The 23,855-nt window shown below is 36.8% G+C and overlaps 1 protein-coding gene across 3 annotated transcripts in view; it reads right to left on the bottom strand.

Annotated features, from left to right (window-relative positions):
- Positions 1-23,855, bottom strand: part of TENT5D (terminal nucleotidyltransferase 5D) — a 103,402-nt gene that overhangs the window by 18,914 nt on the left and 60,633 nt on the right. Inside the window, exon 1 of one of the 3 annotated variants that reach the window (XM_073880919.1) lies at positions 3,114-3,208. The exons of 1 other annotated variant lie outside the window; for it this stretch is intronic. The gene's annotated coding sequence lies outside the window, so the exon portion shown is untranslated. Of the gene's footprint in view, positions 1-3,113; positions 3,209-23,855 lie in introns of those variants that run through there. One more of the 3 variants, XM_025864640.2, reaches the window with a different exon arrangement.

The following is a 23,855-nucleotide window of genomic DNA, read 5'->3' as shown; positions in this document are numbered from 1 at the left end:
AAAAATGTTTTTAATTATGTTAAAAACATGTGTGATAATTTCATTTTCAACTCCTAGAAGTAGCAAAGTGCTCAGAGATGTTATTGGACTTACTATAATTAGGCTTGTCCATGGAAGGAAGGGTAGGAAAACATCAATTTCTCTTATACCAAAAGATGGTAGAAATGTTTAAGATTTCTAGTTTCTATTCATACCCACAAAAAGGCAGGCAGATAGATTCTACTTTGTGTTACTTGTATCCTGTTTTGTCATTCTCTTTACTTTATGACCATCTTTTTTCAAACACTATGTTTAGCTCCAAGTTTTGTTCTAATAGTGTTTTTCTTGAGAATTAACATGAATTCCTGGTTTCCTGTCATTGAGAATAGGGAAATAATTTGTTGAAATTCTTATATGTGGATGGAACCATGCTAAAAGAGGGTTTTGGAGTTAAAAAGCTCAGGTGAAAGTGCATTGGAACAATTAAGATCAACATGCCAGGCACCCAGAGAAAACAACACAAAAGCCTCAATGAGAAACAGCTCTGGATTTAAAAGCATGATGCTCAGAAGCTTAAAAAGGAGCTACCTTCCTCCAGGTTAAACCTCTGCTTCTAATCCCAGAGAAATCTTTCATTTCTTTCATTTCATTTCATTCTTCTTCCCACACTGCCCCAACCCATATATATACACTTTCTTGTGTTTGTTTATATTTTTTATGTTGCTGTGGATATTTGTTGCTTTAAAGTATTAAAGTGTGCACGGTTCTAAGAAAATCATCTCCCGAATCCTTTCAGGTTTAGCACCAATCTCTTACAGTGGGAAGTGTGAGAGCTCTTTCTTCCTCTCCCTCCGCTCCTTTTAGTGGCTGGTAGAGGCTGATAGCTATGCAAATTCAACAGTCACCAAGTCAGACTTCTTTTGCTTTTAATGCACCTGATGCAAAGAGTTGCTGCCTCTCCAAACTGCCACTAACAAGAGGGGAGCTGGCCAGAGAGAACTCCAGTTCCCTTTGGAGGGAATGACAGGGTAGGGAAATCACTGAGAAGACTGAAGTACAATAGGATTCTCCGGCAAGTTGTGAGCTAAAGCTTCCTAGTGAGATCAAATCTCCATCCCCTCTGCACTGGACCCTGTTCAGGTCACCATGATTCTCACAATATACCCAGTAACCAGGTAAGCATTCTCCAAGTCATTCCAGATCTGTTACCTCTTTGTGGATAACCCTGTCAACACATAGGGATCAAGGAAAGATTCTCTGGAGACTGAAGGGGACCCCAGAATTACAGCCAGCAACATATATAGCTTCTATATGACTCAGGAACACTATCTGAAGAGGCAGGAAAGTAGGAATCCACCAGAATGCTCCATGAAAAAGCCTTAGCATTAAAAAAATCTATTAGCCTGTTTCCCCTTCTCCCTTTACAGCACCTTCTGGACCATAAGAACTCACTTTACCAACTGCTATTCTCTTCAAATCCTTCCAAACAACTGGAGTGGGGCAGGGATGTGGTGCTAGAATGAGGTTCTGGAGGGGGCCTGCTGTTAAGCACAGAGGAGAAGGGGAAGGGTGGCCAGAGAAAAAGAAAGAGAAATGCAGAAATTAAAGTAAAAGGAAAAGAATAAGGGGAGAAAGAAGGAAAGATATTAAGGAAGAAGGAAAAGAGAGCACAGAAACAAGCACTTATAACAGCTGCCAGGGTCCCTAAACCACTGCTGTCCAAGGGCAAATGGGTACTGACAGTACTTCCCCCAAAAGACCTCTCTAGTCCAACTCACCCACTCTACAGACTTCCCTTTCTCCCAGGCTTATCCCCCTTGTAGTGTAGAACTATTTCCATGGCAACAATATGGGCACACAATTTAAGGTGGTTCATAGTATTGAGTCATATGGGTTCCACCTACTCCAGGCGGGTGATCTCTCCATTACTTTCCTTTCTCCTTTATTGTTGAACTTTGTCCAGTGGAATAATATTACCTTTTCTCTCTCCCCACACAGAAACCCAATTTCTTCTTCTTTCCCAAAGTGCTGTCTGACAAATGTCTTTCCCCAACATACACCCACACACACCCTCCTCCTTCCTCCTTCAATCATTGCTAACATAAATACAAACTTACATTCATGCTCAGAGGGCAGTTTTTCTGAAACAAGTGGCTTTTTTCACTAGTGCCTTTTTTGTTTACTTGTTTTCCTTAACAATTTGCATCATGAGGACTTCCTTCTCCCACTTAATACATTCTGCTCTTGGTTTGGCTAGAAATATTTAGGTCCTTATGTTTTCTCTCATATCTATAGCCACTTCTAACAAGAGAAAACAGCTGGATGGCATTTTTTAAAGGAACAATTTCAAAATGCAGTCTTTGAGAGTTTAAAGTAGAATTGTCTTAATGCAATCCACTAAGTTTATAGTTAGTAATATTAAATGTATTAATTGGATTATTGTTTCTAAACTTTGCTTCCATTAAATTTTTCTACTAGCATAAAATAAACTTCACTTTTAAGGCACCTAAAGACTATACAAAAGAGATAACTAATGGGTGCTTTACAGAAGGAAAAATAAATCTTGAAAGGAAGTTTAGGATTATAGAAAAAAATATGTAAATATACTTATTACCTGCCTATAACATTCTTGCACTGATATGTAGTAAACACACTTGATATCTAAAAAAAAAGTGAGGTATAGACTTTAATACTTCACTTTATAAATGTGTGAAGTTAAAGTTTTCAAAATCATTCACTATTTATTGACATGTAAATATGTTAGTCAATTAATCTGGAGGGGTTGTAATTCCCTTACCCTGGAGCTGTGAATAAACATAATTCTTGATACTACATTAACATATCAATTATATTTTGTTTATCATCTATAACCATTGACCTAAGCACAGAAAGTAAAATTCAAATATAATTACTGAAGCCTTTTTCATCACATTAACTGAGTTCAATCTTACCACAGCCATAATTATAGACACAATTATTAATAAAAGAGATAATTTTCTAATAAATTCAGTATAAATTTTAGTTGAGTAAAATGTTTTTGAAGGAAATGTAATTCCAATGTCAATTTCAATGTCTACTCATAGTTGAAACTAAAAGGAAAAGTAATGAAACTTCCTTTCTATGAGATTTCTCACCGTGTCTTTTGTTAGCACACTTTTTTGAATTTAATGGCACTACTACTCTGAAGATTAACTTCCTTCTTCAGAGTTCCCCATCAACTGATCTCCCCACATTCTCTGCACCTCCCTTGCCACAACACCATGGATACTGTTGCCAGGAGACAAAGAATATTATTGTTGCATCATTAATGATCTTATAGTTAAAAATATTTTCAAGTGAGAAATTTATATAAGGCAATTCTAAGCATGAAATCTCAAAAAAATCCAATGCTACACAGGACATATTAAAGATTAAAATTGTATTCCTTATGTTACTTTGACTTTAATAAAAAAATAGTAAAGATGAATAGATAACCCATACAGATGTACATACATAGCCAAATATTTTTTTTTGTTTTATTGTAACTGTCTATATGCAAAATCAAAATTAAGTTGTAATTTCTGAAATACAAACTTTGGGGACATATTGTCTACTTAATTTTCATCTCCCAAATGAACATTGTTTTAAAAATCCTTGAACAGTTACAAAGTATTGTAGTTGATTAACATTTGGTCATTGTTCTGAATGTCAAAAATTAATATAAAACCATTTTAAAAGATAGAGTTCTTTCCAACATAAGGTCTTAATATAGTATGACCAGTTTATAGAAATCATCCCATAACTGTTTTTAATAAAAATACTAAAATTGAGAAGAGATGCAAGCAAATAGATTACAGGAAGGAAATTATTTGACAAAGTCAATGATCCAAGGGGTATGTTTTTGATAGCCCATGTAGTTATTCTGCAATGAAATGTAGAAGGGAATTAGTACACTTTGGAAGGGCCAAAGATGAAACAAAATAGTTGCTCAATATTTTCCTGGCACTATAATATATATCAAAGGAAGAAGAAAAAATTTTAAGAATGTCTAAGAGTATAAAGCATGCATATGAAAGAGATAATGTTAAATCAGAGTTTAATTTGAATAGGAAAATATATCTGTACAGTTTCTAAAGGAAACATACAGAAATTATACATTTCATGATATGTAATACTGAATATAGATTTTAAATTTTTAACTTTTTGAGTTCAGAATTTTTAAACATGTAATTAAATGGTAAAAATAACAAAAAAAGTATATAATATGTCAGGTACTAAGTGCTTTAATTAACTCATTTAATTCTCACTCAGAAAAAAATGTAAAGGCAATCAAAACACCCAAGATTCATGTGAAAGAAACAGAGAACAAGCTGTACAAGTAAATTAATGAGTAGAATAATAGATAAAATAGCCCAGGGTTAACTAAGAGACCAATAGGCACAAGTTGGGGGGGTAAGTAAAATTTTAAAAAGTTAAAACAATGTAGTAATAAAACAAGACAGTACATGTAACAGTGAAGAAGATGGAAAGAGTCTTGGGAAAATAAAAAGGCAAAATAGAAGTCAAAAGACAACTATCACTAAGTAGCTGTTTAGTGATCCAAATGTATGATTTAAGTCCCATTTATTCCAAAGGTTAAAATTCCCAATTTGATTAATTGTGCCATATCTCTTTTGACTCAGTTTGATACATTTTAAAAAATCATTAAAGATCCTTTTTTTTCCAAATAGGTGTGATTTTAAAACTTACTGAGTGGATTGTCATATTTTAGGGCAAAACACTCAATTCCTTCCATGAGTTCCTAAGAAAAGTGGTACAGGAATCATGCTCTGAAGAGCCAGAAGGGTAGAAATCAGGATAATGGACATTGGATATGGTATAGACTGTGAAAAAGCATTCTTAAATGGGTTTCTGAAAGTGAACTGCTAGTAACCAAAAAAACTTAATATCTGAAGTATATAGGTGGATATACATCCTTGACCAGTGACATTTATCCTGAATGAAAACCATCTCTCCTCAGCTATGAGCTAGTCAAATAAAAAGCACTAACATCTCCTTGGTGGGTTTATCAGGATGAAGAACAGTTTGCTGAGGGTTTTTCGCTTCACCTTCTTTTACTAGTAAAATATTGCTATATTTTAAAACTATACTGTGTTTTTTTAAAATCTATGCTATGTTTTAGAGTGGCAAGTTCAGCCTGACTTTTTTTTAAAGATTTTATTTATTTATTTGACAGAGAGAGACACAGCGAGAGAGGGAACACAAGCAGGGGGAGTGGGAGAGGGAGAAGCAGCCTTCCCACTGAGCAGGGAGCCCGATGTCGGGCTCGATCCCAGGACCCTGGGATCATGACCTGAACCAAAGGCAGATGCTCAACGACTGAGCCACCCAGGCGCCCCTTCAGCCTGATTTCAATACATATTTTTGCCTTTTTGTTTCACTGATTCAGATTGACTGGTCCCTAGATACTCACTGGAGTAAACTCAAAGATCACATTTGGTCAAAATTTTTAATATAAAAAATCCAGATGCCAATATCCATCTAATATTACTTGGGCAAAGGAGATGAGTAAGAACAAACTGAAGGTATCAAAAGATTTTGGGTAAGAAATTAGACATTTTAAACAACAGGAAGTTGTTGTGATGCAGTACAAGGCTCTGCTCTTAGTTTCTAATATTTCTTTGTATACCAAGTAGTCTCTACTGATTTTTAAAACAACTAGATATGCACTGGGAATGCAGATAAAGCTGGGACTATGTAAATCCTACTACAGTCCCTCCTCTGAAATGCCTGGGTGGTGGCAGGGCATCTTTTAAATTTCAGAATTTGTCAGATATTAGAAAGGCAATATGGGAGTACAAATACATTTAATATTTTTGTAGGAAATATGACTATTCACACTAAAGGGAATAAATGAGTATAATTAGCATCTCACATTTCTAGTTTTTGCTACCAAACCACTTCATGCTAGGTCAAGGTTTGCCACCAAAATTAATTATGAAAACATTTTAGATTTTCAGATTTTTTAAAGAAATTTCTCAATTGTGGATAAGGGGCTGTGGATCTGTATAGTCTGATTTTGCATTAGGAATTCTCTAGCCAAGAAAAAGAGTTAAGAATGTCAATAATACCGATTCCTATTTATATATCCATTATCCAAAGCCAGAGTTTTGTTTACAATCTCTGTGATAAATATTTGTTTGAATTTTATAATTATATTTGAATTTCACTGACGGAACCAATGCACATAGTCGACACTTTTAAATTGAAATTTTACCTGAGACTACAATCACTCAAACTAATTTATCTTAATTATAATTCCTCATATTTTAACAACTCTCTAGTGTTTATAAACTATGTTTATATACATTATATCATAAGCGTGAAAGGTAGTAGGGAAGTTGTTACAATGCCATTTTATGGATGAGGAAATAGACTCATAAGGATAAATGATTGCTATTTATCCACTGTCCAGTGCTGTTTTATCAGGGTCTTTTTGTAGGGCAAGACCAATATAAACAATCAGGGCTGAACACATTGTACAGGAAAAAAAATATTGTGGGTAGGTCAAAGAGTTAGAAAGCTGTGAGGGAATGGCTAAGGAATGCTCACCCATGTGCCTAGTGCCTTAAGGCCCGATGCAAGGCCTCTCAGAGATGCCTTCTTTTACTTAAAGATACAGCTTTGTACCCAGCTTTTGAGATATACTTCATTACCCTCACAGCAAAAAAAAAAAAAAAAGTAACCAGAACCCCGATTGATTAATTTGTTAATCAGTCTTTCCAGTATAGACATATGCAAGCAATACTATTTGGTACACCTACTTCTCATTATCAAAGAATACAGTGCTCTTCATCATGCTTTACTTTTTTTTCCAGTTGATTTTTTTTATTATGTTATGTTAATCACCATACATTACATCATTAGTTTTTGATGTAGTGTTCCACGATTCATTGTTTGAGTATAACACCCAGTGCTCCATTCAGTATGTGCCCTCTTTAATACCCATCATCAGGCTAACCCATCTCCCCACCCTCCCCTCTAGAACCCTCAGTTTGTTTCTCAGAGTCCATAGTCTCTCATGGTTCATCTCCCCCTCCGATTCCCCCCCGCTTCATTTATCCCTTCTTGCTATCGCCTTTTTTTTTTAACATATAATGTATTATTTGTTTCAGAGGTGCAGGTCTGTGATTCAACAGTCTTACAGAATTCACAGCGCTCACCATGGCACATACCCTCTCCAATATCTATCACCCAGCCACCCCATCCTTCCCACCCCCCACCACTCCAGCAACCCTCAGTTTGTTTCCTGAGATTAAGAATTCCTCATATCAGTGAGGTCATATGATACATGTCTTTCTCTGATTGACTTATTTCACTCAGCATAACACCCTCCAATTCCAACCACATCGTTGCAAATGGCAAGATTTCATTCCTTTTGATGGCTGCATAATATTCCATTGTATATGTATATCACATCATCTTAATCCATTCATCTGTCATCCTGCTTTACTTTTGCACAAGTAATGTCTCATAGTTGAATTCCATCCCATGAAACAAATTACACTCACAAATAAAAATGAAAGGTTATTAATCATAAGGTCTAAGAGTTATAAAAGACCTAAAAGGCCATCTAGTCCAATCATCCACCAATTCTTAAATTCTCCATGCAACAGGCCTGCCTAACATGCATACAGATCCAACTCTAAATATCCCCATTGACAAGTAATGAACTCTAAAACAACCCATTCCAGCTTTGGATAGCTCTGTCAGAAAGTTCTTATACTGAAATAAAATCTATCATTCTGTTACTTTTACCCACTAGTTCTAGATATACTGCTTAGGTAGATAGACAAGAAGTTATCCATCATTACCATGAACACTCTTCAAATATTTGAAGACTGTGTTCAGGTCTCCCATGAGGTATCTTTTCTCTAGGCAAATAAATAATCTAATTCCTCCAACAATGCTTTATACTGAATGGCTTTTAATCTCCTTAACATACTGATCACAATATTCTGAACATGCTCCAGTTTTTTTGTTTTTCTGTTTATGTAGTCAACAGATTTTACTAAGTAACTCTCATATGTCCAGAGACCTCTTAAAAGTACAACATACATTACAGAGATTCCTACTTTAAATTATGTATTTTACTATACATAGAGACCTTGTTGGTAACCACTGTCTTCTATTTTTAAGAGAGGAAGTGCTCAATTGGTAAAAAAAAATTAAAAAATTAAAAAAATATTTAAGAAAAACTGCTGGTAGAAAACGTAAACAAGAAGGGAGGCAAGATGGTGGAGGAATAGGGGACCTCGTTTCATCTGGTCTCTCAAATTTAGCTGGATATTTATCAAACCATTCTGGATACCCATGAATTCAGCTTGAGATGTAAGAAAATATATCTGGAAATCTATGATTGCTTTTTGCAAGGTAGGATATATGGAGTCATGAATCTGTGGGAAAATATCAGAAGATAAATGGAGGGGGGGAAGGGAACCTCCATGAGCTGGCTGCCAGAAAGTGATATAACACCAGAATGCAAAATTAGAACCCTTAGAAATCTGCTCCAGTGAGAGACATCCCTTTCTGAAAGGGGTTCAGGGGATGAAAAAGGCAGAATTCCAGGTGAGTCACTGTGATCTCAGGATCCCAGGGGACACAGAAAGAACGGGGGTGCCTGAACTGATAGAGTGCCTAAGAAGCAGAGCTAGGAAACGAGTTATGGTCAGCGAGCCCAGGAAAGACTCTCAGCTTCAGTCACCATAAACTGTAAGCTGGGCTGGTAGGGAAACTGCTTTTGCCCGAGCACCCCAAAAAGGACTGGAACATGAGAGCCATTAAACATCCCCTGGGAGGGACAAAACAGCTGCGCCACAACTGAGCAACAGCTCTCAGGATGGTGGTGGCCCCAAGAAGGACAGTAGGGTGGCACCCAGCCATGACCTGCGAGCAGTGGAGCAGGGTGCACATGCGAGCCCACAAGTGCTTGCAGTTCCAAAGACATAAAGCACAGAAACACTCATGGGTCCCAGGGATTCCAAGAGAATTGTGGGCATGAACTGAGGGAGTCTGCAAAGGTTGATGCACACAGAAGTGGAGATGGTTTGACCCAGAGAGTTTTATTGAAGAGGGGGGACTGCGAACTTGTGGCTCTGGGATGGAGATCCAGTCATGGCCATTTTTGCTCTGACCCTCTGAAGAATTGCAGAAAGCCACCAGGGAACAAAAGCCACACAGATGACCAACTCACACTGAGGCCATCCCCCTGACAAGGGGTGGAGCAACTCCGCCCAAAGACACCTGAGAAGCAAAAGAGCAGGCCACTTCCCCAGAAGACAGACTGGAAGAACAGGTGAATGACAAGCGATGGATCCTGTCAGACCGTAAAACTCCAGTGCCAGGGGAAAATAGTATATTCAGCTCCAAGTGATTCCTTATGACTTGTTTATCCTTCAGTCTAAAATTTTCCACTTCTCTCTTCTTCTTTCTTTCTTTTTTACCTTTTACCCATTTTAACTAGATTCTTATTTTATCAACTTATGTTTTTGAGTTGCTTTTAAACTTTTTTTCACATTTACATTTTAAAGATTTATGCCTCATTCTAGTCCTTTTCACTCTATTCAATATTTATATATATTGAATATATATATTCATATTATATACATATTGCTTTCTTGGCAATTTTCAGATGTAGTGTCTTCTAACACACAGACCAAAATTCAGTCAGGAAAAAGTGGATCACCCTGCTCTCTCCACCCTGTGAGATTATAGTCTCTCAGCCTCCGTCCCCCTTCTTACTGTTTTGTTCCATATTGGTTTTGTGTGCTTTTCAGTGGTGGCTTCTGACCACTTCGGATATTTTCTAGGGTGCATTTTGCTTGGGTCATGGTTGATATTTTGGACTTGGTTCATTCGCTCACACATCCTCCCCTGGGCAGAATGACTAAAAGGAACTCAAAACAAAGGAAAGAACCAGAGACAATGTTCTCTGCCACAGAGCTAATTGATATGGATATAAGTAAGATGTCAGATGGAATTCAGGATAGCAATTATAAAGTTAAACAGCTAAGCTTGAAAAAGGCATAAGTGACAGTACAGAAGCTCTAAGGGTGGAAATGAGATCTAATCAGAGAGAATTTAAAAATGCTATGAATGAGATGCAGTCTAAATTGGATGCTCAAACATCTAGGGTCAATGAGGCAGAAGAGAGAATAAGTGATACAGAGGACAGGCTTACAGAAAGGAAGGAAGTTGAGGAAAGGAGAGAAAGACAACTAATAGCCCATTTAGAAAGGCTTTGAGAATTTAATGATGCCTTGAAATGGACCAATATCCGAATTCTTGGGATCCCAGAGGTGGTGGAAAGAGAGAGAGAACATAGAAGATATATTTGAGCAAATCATGTCTGAGAACTTCCCTAATCTGGGGAAAGAAGCAAGCATCCACATTCAAGAGGCAGGGAGGATCCCTCCCAAAATCAATAAAAATAGATCAACCTGACATATAACATTGAAGCTTGCAAATCTTAGAGCCAAAAAAAGCTATCCTGAGAGCAGCTAAGGAGAGGAGGTTCCTTATGTATGGAGGGAGGAATATCAGAAACCTGGCAAGCCAGAAATGGCTGGCATGATATATTTGGTATTAATGACAAAAACATACAGCCAAGAATACTTTATCCAGCAAGGTTATCATTCAGAATGGAAGGAGAGATAAAGAGCTTCCAGGACAGACAGACAGAAACTGAAAGAATATGTGACCACCAAGCCAGCCCTGCAGGAATATTAATGGGGATTCATAAATGAAGAGAGACCCCAAGAGTAACATAGAATAGAAAATAATAGAGATAATCTACAGAAACAGGGACTTTACAGGCAATAATAAAATGGCACTAAATTCATGTCTTCCAATAGTGACCCTGAATGTAAATAGGCTGAATGCTCCAACCAAAAGACACAGGGTATCAGATTGGATAAAAAAAAGAGCCATCCATATACTGTCCACAAGAGACTCATTTTAGAACTGAAGACACCTGTAGACTGAAAGTGAGGGGGTGGAGAAATATTTACCACGCTAATGGACCTCAAAAGAAAGCTAGGGTAACAATCTTCATATCAGTCCCTCATGTAGAGGGACACTATATCATACTTAAAGGGTCTACCCAACAAGAACTAACAATTGTAAATATCTATGTCCTCAATGTGAGAAGAGCCAATTATATAAACCAATTAATAACCAAAGTAAAGAAACACATTGTTAAGAAAACATTAATAGGAGACATCAACACCCCACTCAGAGCAATGGACAGATCATCTAAGCAGAAGATCAACAAAGAAATGAGCTTTGAATGATACACTAGATCAGATAGACATCACAGATATATACAGAACATCCCATCCTAAATCAACAGAATACTCATTCTTCTCAAGTGCACATGGAACTTTCTCCAGAATAGATCACATACTGGGTCAAAAATCGGGTCTCAACTGATACCAAAATACTGAGAATATTCCCTGCATATTTTCAGACCACAGTGCTTTGAAACTAGAACTCAATCACAAGAAGAAATTGTGAAGGAACTTAAACAATTGGAGGTGAAAGAGCATCCCGCTAAAGAATGAATGGGTCAGCCAAGAAATTAAAGAAGAACTTAAACAATTCATGCAAACTAATGAGAATGAAAACACACTGGTGCAAAGCCTATGGGATACTGCAAAGGCAGTCCTAAGAGGGAAGTACATAGCCATCCAAGCCTCTCTCAAAAAACTGGATTACACACAAACTAAACTTACACCTAAAGGAACTGGAGAAAGAACAGCAAATAAAGCCTAAACCAAACAGGAGAAGAGAAATAATAAAGATTAGAGCAGAAATCAATGAAATAGAAACCAGAAAAATAGTAGAATGGTTCTACTACTACTTCTATACAAAAATAGAAGCTGGTTCTTTAAAAAAATTAATAAGATCAATAAACCTCAGGCCAGATTTATCCAAAAGAAAAGAGAATGAACCCAAATTAATAAAATCATGAATGAAAGGGGAGAGATCACGACCAGTACCAAGGAAATAGACAATTGTAAAAACATATTATGAGCAACTATATGCCAAAAAATTAGGCAATCTGGAAGAAATGGATGCATTCCTTGATAATTATAAACTACCAGGAAGAGGTAGAAAATCTGAACAAATAACCAGCAAGGAAATTGAAACAGAAACCTAAAACCTCCCAAAAAAAACAAGAGTACAGGGCCAGATGGCTACCCAGGGGAATTCTACCAAACATTTAAATAAGAAATAATACCAATTCTACTGAAGCTGCTTCAAAAAATAGAAATGGAGGGAAAACTTCCGAACTCATTCTATGAGGCCAGCATTACTTTGGTCCCAAAACCAGACAAAGACCCCATCAAAAAGGAGAATTATAGACCAATATCCCTGATGAACATGTATGCAAAAATAATCAAAAAGATATTAGCCAATAGGATCCAAAAGTACATTAGAAGGATTATTCACCACAACCAAGTTGGGATTTATTCCTGGGTTGCAAGGGTGGTTCAACATTCACAAATCAATCAATGTGATAGAGCACATTAATAAAAGAAAAGGACAAGAACCATATGATCCTTTCAATCGATGCAGAAAAAGCATCTGACAAAATGCAGCATCTTTTCTTCATTAAAAGTCTCCATGGTGTAGGAATAGAGGGAACATAATTCAATATCATAAAAGCCATCTAGAAAAAGCCCACAGCAAATATCATTCTCAATGGGGAAAAACTGAGAGCTTTTCCCTTAAGGTCAGGAACATGACAGGGATGCCCACTCTTACCATTATTTTTTAACATAGTATTAGAAGTCGTAGCCTCAGCAATCAGACAACAAAAAGAAATAAAGGGCATTAAAATTGGCAAAGAAGTAGTCAAACTCTCTCTTTGCAGATGACATGATACTTTATGTGGGAAACCAAACCCAAAAGACTCCAATCCAAAATTGCTAGAACTCATACAGGAATTCAGCTACGTGGCAATGCACAGAAATCAGTTGCATTTTTATACACTAACCATGTGACTGAAGAAATAGATTTTAAGGTATCGATCTCATTTAGAATTGTGCCAAAAACTATAAGATACTTAGGAATAAACCTAAACAAAGAGGTAAAGGATTTGTATTCTAGAAACGACAGAACACTTATGAAAGAAATTGAGGAAGACACAAAGAGATGGAAAAACATTCCATGCTCATCGATTGGAAGAATAAGCATTCTTAAAATGTCTATGTTGCTCAGAGCAATCTACACATTCAATGCAATCCATATCAAAATAACATCGACATTTTTCACAGAGTTGCAGCAAACAATCTTGAAATTTGTATAGAACCAGAAAAAACACCAAATCACCAGGGAATGTTGAAAAAAGGAAACCAAAGCTGGGGGCATCACAATGCCTGACTTCAAGCTATATTGCAAAGCTGTGATCATCAAGATAGGATGGTACTGGCAAAAAAAACAGACACATAGAACAATGGAACAGAATAGAGAGCCCAGAAATGGACCTTCAACTCTATAGTTAACTAATCTTCAACAATGGAGGTAAGAATATCCAATGCAAAAAAGACAGTCTTTTCAATAAATGGTGCTGGGAAAATTGGACAGCCACAACCTCTTCAACCCTGGCCATAGCAACTTCTTCCAAGACACGTCTCTAAAGGCAAGGGAAACAAAAGCAAAAATGAACTATTGGGACTTCATCAAGATAAAAAGCTTCTGCACAGCAAAGGAAACAGTCAACAAAACTAAAGAAACCCACAGAATAGAAGACGATATTTGCAAATGACATTACAGATAAAGGGCTGGTATCCAAGATCTACAAAGAATTTCTCAATCTCAACACCCAAAAAACAAATAATCCAATCAAGAAATGGGCAGAGGACATGAAGAGACACTTCTCCAAAGAATATACACAAATGGCCAACAGACACATGAAGAAATGCTCCACATCTCTTGCCATCACGGAAACACAAATCAAAATCACAATGAGATACCACTTATACGAGTTAGAATGGCTAAAATTAACAAGACAGGGAACAACAAATGTTGGCAAAGATGTGAAGAAAGGGGAACTCTCTGACACTGTTGGTGGGAATGAAGCTGGTATAGCCACTATAGAAAACAGTATGGAGGTTCCTCAGGGCGTTAAAAATGGAGGTACCCTATGACCCAGCAATTACACTACTGGATATTTACCCCAAAGATATAGATGTAGTGAAAAGGAGGAGAATGTTCACCCCAATATTCATAGCAGTGTTGTCCACAATAGCCAAACTGTAGAAGGAGCCAAGATATCTTTCAATGGATGAATGGATAAAGAAGATGTGGTTCATATACACAGTGGAATATTACTCAGCCATCAGAAAGGATGAATATCTGCCTTTTACATCAATATGGATGGAACTGGAGGGTAATATGCTAAGTGAAATAAGTCAAGCAGAGAAAACCAATTATCATATGGTTTCTGTCATATGTGGAACATAAGGAATAGTGCAGGGGACAATATGCATATTGGGGGAAACTGAACAGGAAAGAATCAGAGCGGGAACCAAACCATATGAGACTCTTGACTTTGGGAAACAAAGTGAGGGCTGCAGAAAGGGAGGTGGGTAGGGGGATGGGGTAACTGTGTGATGGGCATTAATGAGGGCATGTGATATGATGAACACTGGGTGTTACACTGAACTAATGAATCATTGAACATTATATCAAAAACTAATGATGTACTATACCTTGGCTAATTGAGTTTAAATTAAAAAATTTAAAAAAGAAACTTTTAGATATTTTAATAAGATGTAAAATCAAACAGTTATTGTATTCTCTACCTAGTGATATACATATGCTGTCAGAGTTTCAAGAATAACTCTCAAATATCTGTCCAAAACTATTTCTATTAATTTGAATATAAGCTAAGGTATCCATTTTTCTTTGACTTACTTAGTGTTTGATAACCTAGGGCTCCTAACTATGTAGAATCCTACTCTATTTCAGGGAGGAAGCCCCTCACACCGATTTTAAAACAATCTTTTCCTTCTTACAATGACTGTCTTGTCAGCAGCTTAATCTACTTTTATAAGGATAATGCTACCATAGCTCTAGATAGATCCTGACACTTCACATTCTGGGTTAACTACTAATGGTTTGAATATGTCCTTTTGTTGTTTACTTTATCTCCCAAGTTAGTGTATATATTGCAGTTGTGTACTACTTAAAGCACGATCTTTGATCATGTCAGTTCTTAACAATCTACTTCTTCTGTCTTATGGCAATATCTGGATTACCTCACCTGACAGACTAAAAGCCCTATGTAAATGGAGACCATGCATGTTTTCTCACCATTATATTCCCATAAAAGCTAACAAATGCTTATTATATAATAGGTGCTCAGAACTTTTGATGAATAAATAAATGAATGAATCTTAGGAAACTGAGAGATTTGGGAGATGGTCCTGGAATAGGAGTACCCTAGGTCCACCTTCTTCCACAATTACAACTAGATAACTATCAAATCATCCTAAATACCCCAGAAATTGACATGAAGACTGGCAGAACAAACTCCACAACAAAAGGTAGAGAAGAGGTCACATTGAAGAAGAAGGTAGGAACTGTGGAGATGCAGTATGGGAGAGGAAGGTATCCTGGCCACTATGGTGGGGAGGAAGCTGCAGTCATGGAAAAGGATAAGAGACAGACCAACACACAGTGGAACACAGGGGAAAAGAATCCCCATAACAACTGCCTTGGAAAGCAAGAGAGGCCAAATTTCATGACTTCTGGCAACCAGTGAGGCTTAAAGCCTAGAGATTTAAAGGTCAGCAGGCTTAGCTGATATAGATCTCTGAGGGCATTGTACTGTTCTTGGAAAAAAGGCAGGCAAACACGCGTGGACATACAGAATGGAAACAGCCATTAGAAGAGCACCTGGGGCAAACACTAGGGAGGTAATTTTCTCATTTCAGAGCATGTTCCAGAGAGGCAGCATTCATGGGGAGACCACTCCTGGCAAAAAGGAACTGGCAGGCACTACATCTCTCCACTGCCCCTCAGCATAAGCACAGGGCCACCTATGGGAACCAGCGCAGCTCCAACACTTGCTACCTAATTGCTAACACCAACCCCCACCTCCCTACACCCCTTTGGAACCACCCTGCCTCAGTCCCAAGGTCTTTTCCAGAAGACCACCCCAAAACCTTATTCACATTATGTCTCCCAACTTGGGAGACTTAAAACATGCCACATTCAGGCCAGAGAAGAAAAACTTCCCACAATAGGAAAAGAAAGCCACTGCAGATAACTATCCTGAAGGATAAAGCTGTTAGGACAAAACAGTAGAGTACACCTGACACACAATGAAGACACTCCCAGAAGCACCAGGACCTGGAGAACAGTGGACACTACATGGTAGACCACTACAGGACCTCTTTTTCATAAGGCCATTCCCCTCAAAAACAGGAGACATAGCTCTTTCTTACACAGAGACTAATACAAAATGAGAAGACACAGAAATTTATCCCAAATGAAAGAACAGGACAAGACCATGGCCAGAGATCTAAGCAAAAACAAATATAAGTAACATGCCTGACAGAGTATTTAAAGCAATGATCATAAGGATACTCAGTCAGGACTTGAAAAAAGTATAGAAAATATGAATGAGACCCTTAACACTGAGATAAGGAATAACGCAGCAGAAATAAAAGCCCCCAAAACTGAAATGAGAAACACGCTTGATAGAATGAACAACAGGTTGGAAGAAACAGAGGAATGAATTAATGACCTAGAAGACAGATTACTGGAAATTAATCAAACTGAACAAAGAAGAGAAAAAAATATGCAAAATGAGAAGAGACTTACAGAACTCAGTGACTCCATCAAATGTAATATCATTCATATTATAGGAGTCCCAGATGAAGTAGTGAGAAAGGGCGACAGCACATTTATTTGAAAAAAATAGCTGAAAACTTCCCCAATCTGAGGAAGGAAAGGAATATTCAGATCCAGAAGGTACAGAGAACCCCCAACAAAATGAAAAAAAAGCACATCTACACCAAGACATATTGTAATTAAATTTGCAAAATACAGTGATAAAATAAAAATAAGGTAGCAAGTTAAAAGAAAAGAATAACATACAAGGGAAATACCATAAGGCTATTACGGGATTTTCCAGTAGAAACTTCACAAGCCATGATGGAGGGGCATGATATATTCAAAGTGTTGAATGGGAAAAATCTGCAGCTAAAAATGCAGAAAAATCTGCTACTCTATCCACCAAGGCTTTCCTTCAGAATAGCAGGAGAGATAAAGAACTTCCCTGACAAACAAAAACTAAAGGAATTGTCACCACTAAACCAGCCCTCCAAAAAATATTAAAGGGTACTCTTTCAGTGGAAGGGGGAGACCAAAATGACATTATGAAGGTAGGAAACAGAAAAGCAGCAAAAATGAATATTTCTGTAAAAAATCAGTTAAGGAACTCACAAAATGAAAGGATGTAAAATAAGACAACATACCTAAACTGTGAGGAGAAAAGAATGGGGTCAAACACAAACAACCATTAACTTAATGTGGACTGCTATATGCAGAAGGGGTTATATACAAACCTAATGGTAAACATATATCAAAACCACTAATAAGTGTGTGTGTATGTATATATATATATATATATATATATATATATATATATATATATATATCTCAAGAGAAATAATCCAAATGTACCACAAAAGAAAATCAGTAAACCATCAAAGAGAGAAAGATTAGAAAGGATCAGAGACAATCTTAAGAAACAACTACAAAACAAGTACTAAAATTACAATAAACACATATCCATCAAAAAATTCTTTGAATGTTAATGAATGTTAATGGACTTAATGCCCCAATCAAAAGACAAAGTATGACAGAATATATAAAAAGAAAACACCCATCTATATGCTGTCTACAGAATACTCTGTTTAGACCTAAAGACAGCTGCAGATTGAATGTGAGGGGATGAGAAGAAAAATCTACCATGCAACAGATGTCAGAAGAAAGAGTAGCAATGCTTATACTGGACAAAATAGACTTTAAAACAAAGATTATAACAAGAGACAAGGAAGGACACTGTATTATAATAATAATAAAGGGGGCAATCCAACAAGAAGATATAATAATTGTAAATTTATATGCAGCCAACATGGGAGCACCCAGATACATAAAACAGTTAATAGCAAATATAAAGGAACTAATCAGTAGAAATAAAATAAGAGTAGAGGACTTTACACTCAACTTACATTAATGGACAGATCACCTAAACAGAAAATCAAGAAAACAATGGCTTGACTGACACATTGGAACAGATAGATTTAACAGATATATGGAAAGCATTCCATCCCAAAACAGCAGAATACACAATTTTTTAAGTGCACATGGAACATTCTCCAGAATAGATCACGTATTAGGCCACAAACAAGTCTCAATAAATTTGAAAAGTTCATAGTCTTTTCTTTTTCTTTTTCTTTTTTAAAAAAAATTTAATGATGTTCCGTTAGCCAACATATAATACATCATTAGTTTTTGATGTAGTGTGCAACGATTCATTAGTTGTATATAACACCCAGTGCTTGTATGCAACTAATGGATCATTGAACACTGTATCAAAAACTAATGATGTAGGGCGCCTGGGTGGCTCAGTTGGTTAAGCGACTGCCTTCGGCTCAGGTCATGATCCTGGAGTCCCGGGATCGAGTCCCGCATTGGGCTCCCTGCTCAGCAGGGAGTCTGCTTCTCCCTCTGACCCTCTTCCCTCTCATGTTCTCTATCTCTTATTCTCTCTCTCTCAAATAAATAAATACAAATCTTTTAAAAAAAAACTAATGATGTACTATACCGTGGTTAACCGAACATAATAAAAAAAAAACAGTGCTCATCACAACACATGCCTTCCTCTTCTGAATACAACTCTATGAAATTAGAAGTCAACTAGAAGAAAAAATCTGGAAAGACCACAAATACAAGGGATTAAATGACACTGCTACTAAACAATGAAAGTATAATCAAGGAAATTTTTAAAAAAGAAATAAAATAGTACATGGAGAGAAATGAAAATGAAAACACAATGGTAAAAAATGTTTGGGATGCAGCATTAAAGTGGTTCAAAGAGGGAAGCTTAGGGTGCCTGGGAGGCTCAGTTGGTTAAGCGACTGCCTTCGTCTCAGGTCGTGATCCTGGAGTCCCGGGATCGAGTCCCACATCGGGCTCCCTGCTCAGCGGGGAGTCTGCTTCTCCCTCTGACCCTCTTCCCTCTCGTGCTCTCTGTCTCTCATTCTCAAATAAATAAATAAAATCTTTAAAAAATAAAAAAAAAATAAAGAGGGAAGCTTATAGGAATACAGGACTACCTCAAGAATCAAGAAACTCTCATAAAAACAACCTAACCTTACACCTAAAGGAGCTAGGTAAAGAAAAACAAACAAAACCTCAAAGCAATAGAAGGAATTAATAAAGATTGGAGCAGAAGTAAATGATACAGAACTAAAAGACCAATAGAACAGATCAATGGAAGTAGGAGCTGGTTTTGATAAAATAAATAAAATTGATAAACCTGTAGCCAGACTTATGAAGAAAAAAAAAAGAGAAAACACTCAAATAAAATCACAACTGGGAGAGGAACAATAACAAACCACACCACAGAAATAAGAACAACTATAAGAGAATATTATGAAAAAATATATGCCAACAAATTAGACAACCAGGAAGATATACATAGATTCCTAGAAACATAAATTACCAAAACTGAAGCAAAAAAAGAAAAAGAAAATTGAAACAGACCCATAACCAGCAAGGAAATTGAATCAGGAATAATAAAACTCCCAACAAAGTCCAGGACCAGATAGCTTCACAGGTGAATTCAACCGAACATTTAAAAAAAGAGTCAGTATCTATTTTTCTGAAACGACTCCTAAATAAATAAATAAATAAATAAATAAATAAATAGGAAGCAAAACTTCCAAATTCATTCTATGAGGCCAGCATTACCCTGACACCAAAATCAGGTAAAGATACCACTAAATAAGAGCACTACCAGCTAATATCCCTTATGAACATGGATGTAAAAAAATACTCAGGGGCGCCTGGGTGGCTCAGTTGGTTAAGCCACTGCCTTCGGCTCAGGTCATGATCCTGGAGTCCCGGGATCGAGTCCCGCATCGGGCTCCCTGCTCAGCGGGGAGTCTGCTTCTCCCTCTGACCCTCTTCCCTCTCGTGCTCTCTGTCTTTCATTCTCTCTCAAATAAATAAAAATCTTAAAAAAAAAATACTCAACAAAATTCTAGCAAACCGAATCCAACAATTCATTAAACAAAATCACTCACCACAATCAAGTGGGATTTGTTCCTGGATTGCAAGGGTGGTTCAATATTCACAGATCAATCAAGGAGGTATATCACATCAATAAGAGAAAGGATAAGAACCATATTATCATTTTAATAAATGCAGAAAAAGCATGTGACAAAGTATAACAACCATTCATGATAAAATCCCTCAACAGAGATTTTGAAGGAACATACCTCAATAAAATAAAGGCCATATATGTAAAACCCACAGCTAATATCATCCTTAATGGGGAAAAACTGACAGCCTTTCCCCTAAGGTAAAAAAAAAAAAAAACTGCTAAAAATGATAAATGAATTCAGTAAGGTTGCCAGATATAAAATCAATTTCCAGAATTCTGTTGCATTTCTATACATTAATGGTGAAGAAGCAGAAGGAGAATTTAAGAAAACAATCCCATTTATAATAGCACCATTAATAATAAGCTACCTAGCAATAAACCTAACAAAAGAGATGGAAGACCTATACTATGAAAACTATAAAACACTAAGGTAGATAAACTGAAGAGGACACAAAGAATGGAAAGACATTCCATGTTCATGGATTAGAAGAACAGATATTGTTAAAATGTCTATACTACCCAAAGCAATCTACATATTTAATACAATTCCTACCTAAGTTCCAAAAGCATTTTTAATAGAGCTAGAACAAACAATCCTAAATTTTTATGGAACCACAAAAGACCCTGAAGAACCAAAGCAACCTTGAAAAAGAGAAACGAAGACAGAGGCATCACAATTCTGGACTTGAAGTTATATTACAAAACTGCAGTGATCTAAACAGTATAGTACTGGTACAAAAATAGACACATAGATCAATGGAACAAAATAGACAACCCAGAAATGAACCCACAACTATATGGTCAATTAATCTTTGACAAAGCAGGAAAGAATATACAGTGGGAAAAAGACAGTCTCTTCAACAAATGCTGTTGGGAAAACTGGACAGCAACATGCAAAAGAAAGAAACTGGTTCACATTCTTACACCATACACAGAAATAAATTCCAAATGGATTAAAGTCCTAAATGTGAGACCTGAAGCCATAAAAATCATAGAGGAGAACACAGGCAGTAACCTCTTTTGACATGGGTCATAGCAACTTCTTTCTGGATATGTCTCCAGAGGCAAGGGAAACAAAAGCAAAAATAAACTATCGGTACTTCACAAAAATAAAATCTTCTGCACAACTAAGGAAACAATCAACAAAACTAAAAGGCAACCTACGGATTGGGAGAAGATATTTGCAAATGACATATATGATAAAGGGTTAGTATCCAAAATACATTAAAAAATTTATAAAGCTCAACACCCAAAAGACAAATAACATAATTAACAAATGGGCAGAAGACATGAATAGACATTTTCTTTCCAAAGACATATAGATGGTCAACAGACACATGAAAAAATGCTCAACATCACTGGTCATCAAAGAAATGCAAATCAAAACTACAATGAGATATGTTCTCTCTCACTTGTCAGAATGGCTAAAATCAACAAGAAGATTACAAGAAACAACAGGTGTTGGGGAGGATGTGGAGAAAGCAGAACCCTCTTAAACTGTTGGTGGGAATGCAAACTGTGCAACCATTGTGGACAACAGTACGGAGTTTCCTCAAAAAGTTAAAATTAGAACTACCTTTATGATTCAGCAATGGCATTATTGCATGTTTACCCCCAAAATACAAAAACCCTAATTCAAAGGGATACATGCACTCCTATGTTTATACCATCATTATTTACAATAAGCAAGATATGGAAGCAGTCCAAGTGTTCCTCAACTGATGAATGGATAAATAAGATGTGATACACACACACACACACACACACACACACACACACACACACACTGGAATATTATTTAGCCATAAAAAGAATAAAATCTTGCCATTTACAATGACATGGATGGAGCTAGAAGAGTATAATGCTAAGCAAAATAAGTCAGTTAAAGAAAGACAAATACCATATGATTTTACTCTTATGTGGAATTTAAGAAAGAAACAAAGGAAGAAAGTGAAAAGAGAGAAAAAGATAAAAATCAAGAAACAGACTCAATTATATAGAACAAACTGATGGTTACCAGAGGGCAGGGTGTGAGGGGATGGTTTAAATAGATGATGGGAATTAAGAAGTGCACTTGTCTAGTATCCAAAATCTATAAAGAACTTATCCAACTCAACACCCAAAGAACAAATAATCCAGTCAAGAAATGGGCAGAAGACATGAATAGACATTTTTCCAAAGAAGACATCCAAATGGCCAATAGACACATGAAAAAGTGTTCAACATTGCTCGACATCAGGGAAATACAAATCAAAACCTCAATGAGATACCACCTCACACCAGTCAGAATGGCTAGAATTAACAAGTCAGGAAAAGATAGATGTTGGTGAGGATGTGGAGAAAGGGGAACCCTCCTACACTGTTGGTGGGAATGCAAGCTGGTGCAGCCACTCTGGAAAGCAGTATGGAGGTTCCTCAAAAAGTTGAAAATAGAGCTACCCTACAACCCAGCAATTGCACTACTGGGTATTTACCCCAAAGATACAAATGTAGGGATCTGAAGGGGTACATGTACCCCAATGTTTATAGTAGCAATGTCCACAATAGCCAAACTATGGAAAGAGCCAAGATGTCCATCGACAGATGAATGGATAAAGAAGGTGTGGTATATATATACAATGGAATATTATGCAGCCATCAAAAACAAAACAAAACAAAACAAAATCTTGCCATTTGCAACAACATGGATAGAACTAGAGGGTATTATGCTGAGCAAAATAAGTCAGTGAGAGAAAGACAAGTATCATATGATCTCACTGATATGAGGAATTCTTAATCTCAGGAAACAAACTGAGGGTTGCTGGAGTGATGGGAGGGATGGGGTGGATGGGTGATGGACATTGGGGAGGGTGTGGGCTATGGTGAGTGCTGTGAATTGTGTAGGACTGTTGAATCACAGACCTGTACCTCTGAAACAAATAATACATTATAGGTTAAAAAAATAAAAGAAGAAGCTAGTAGGAAGGGGAAAATGAAGGGGGGGGGAATCGGAGGGGCAGACGAACCATGAGAGACTATGGACTCTGAGAAACAAAATGAGGGTTCTACGGGGGGTGGGGGAATGGGTTAGCCTGGTGTTGGGTATTAAAAAGGGCATGTATTGAATGGAGCACTGGGTGTTATACGCAAACAATGAATCATGGAACACTACATCAAAAACTAATGATGTAATGTATGGTGATTAACAATAACATAAAAAAAAGTGCACTTGTCATGATGAGTACTGGGTGATTATATTGTACACATGAAGCTAATACTCTGTTGTTAACTAAATGAAATTACAAGCTTTAAAAAACAATTAATAAATCAAATAAAATGAGAAGAAGTTAATTTTAGGAAATTAAAATTGAGAAGGGCTATAACTTTCCCAAGACCTTAGGGCTTAGTAGAAAATGATAGAGTCAAGCTAGAACTCAATTCTTCTGTC

The sequence above is a fragment of the Callorhinus ursinus genome, unplaced genomic scaffold (genome assembly GCF_003265705.2).
Source record: "Callorhinus ursinus isolate GAN/ISIS: 27379988/994484 unplaced genomic scaffold, GSC_fseal_2.0 scaffold40, whole genome shotgun sequence".
Classification (NCBI taxonomy): Eukaryota; Metazoa; Chordata; class Mammalia; order Carnivora; family Otariidae; genus Callorhinus; species Callorhinus ursinus.
This window is presented reverse-complemented; position numbering and strand designations above follow the sequence as displayed.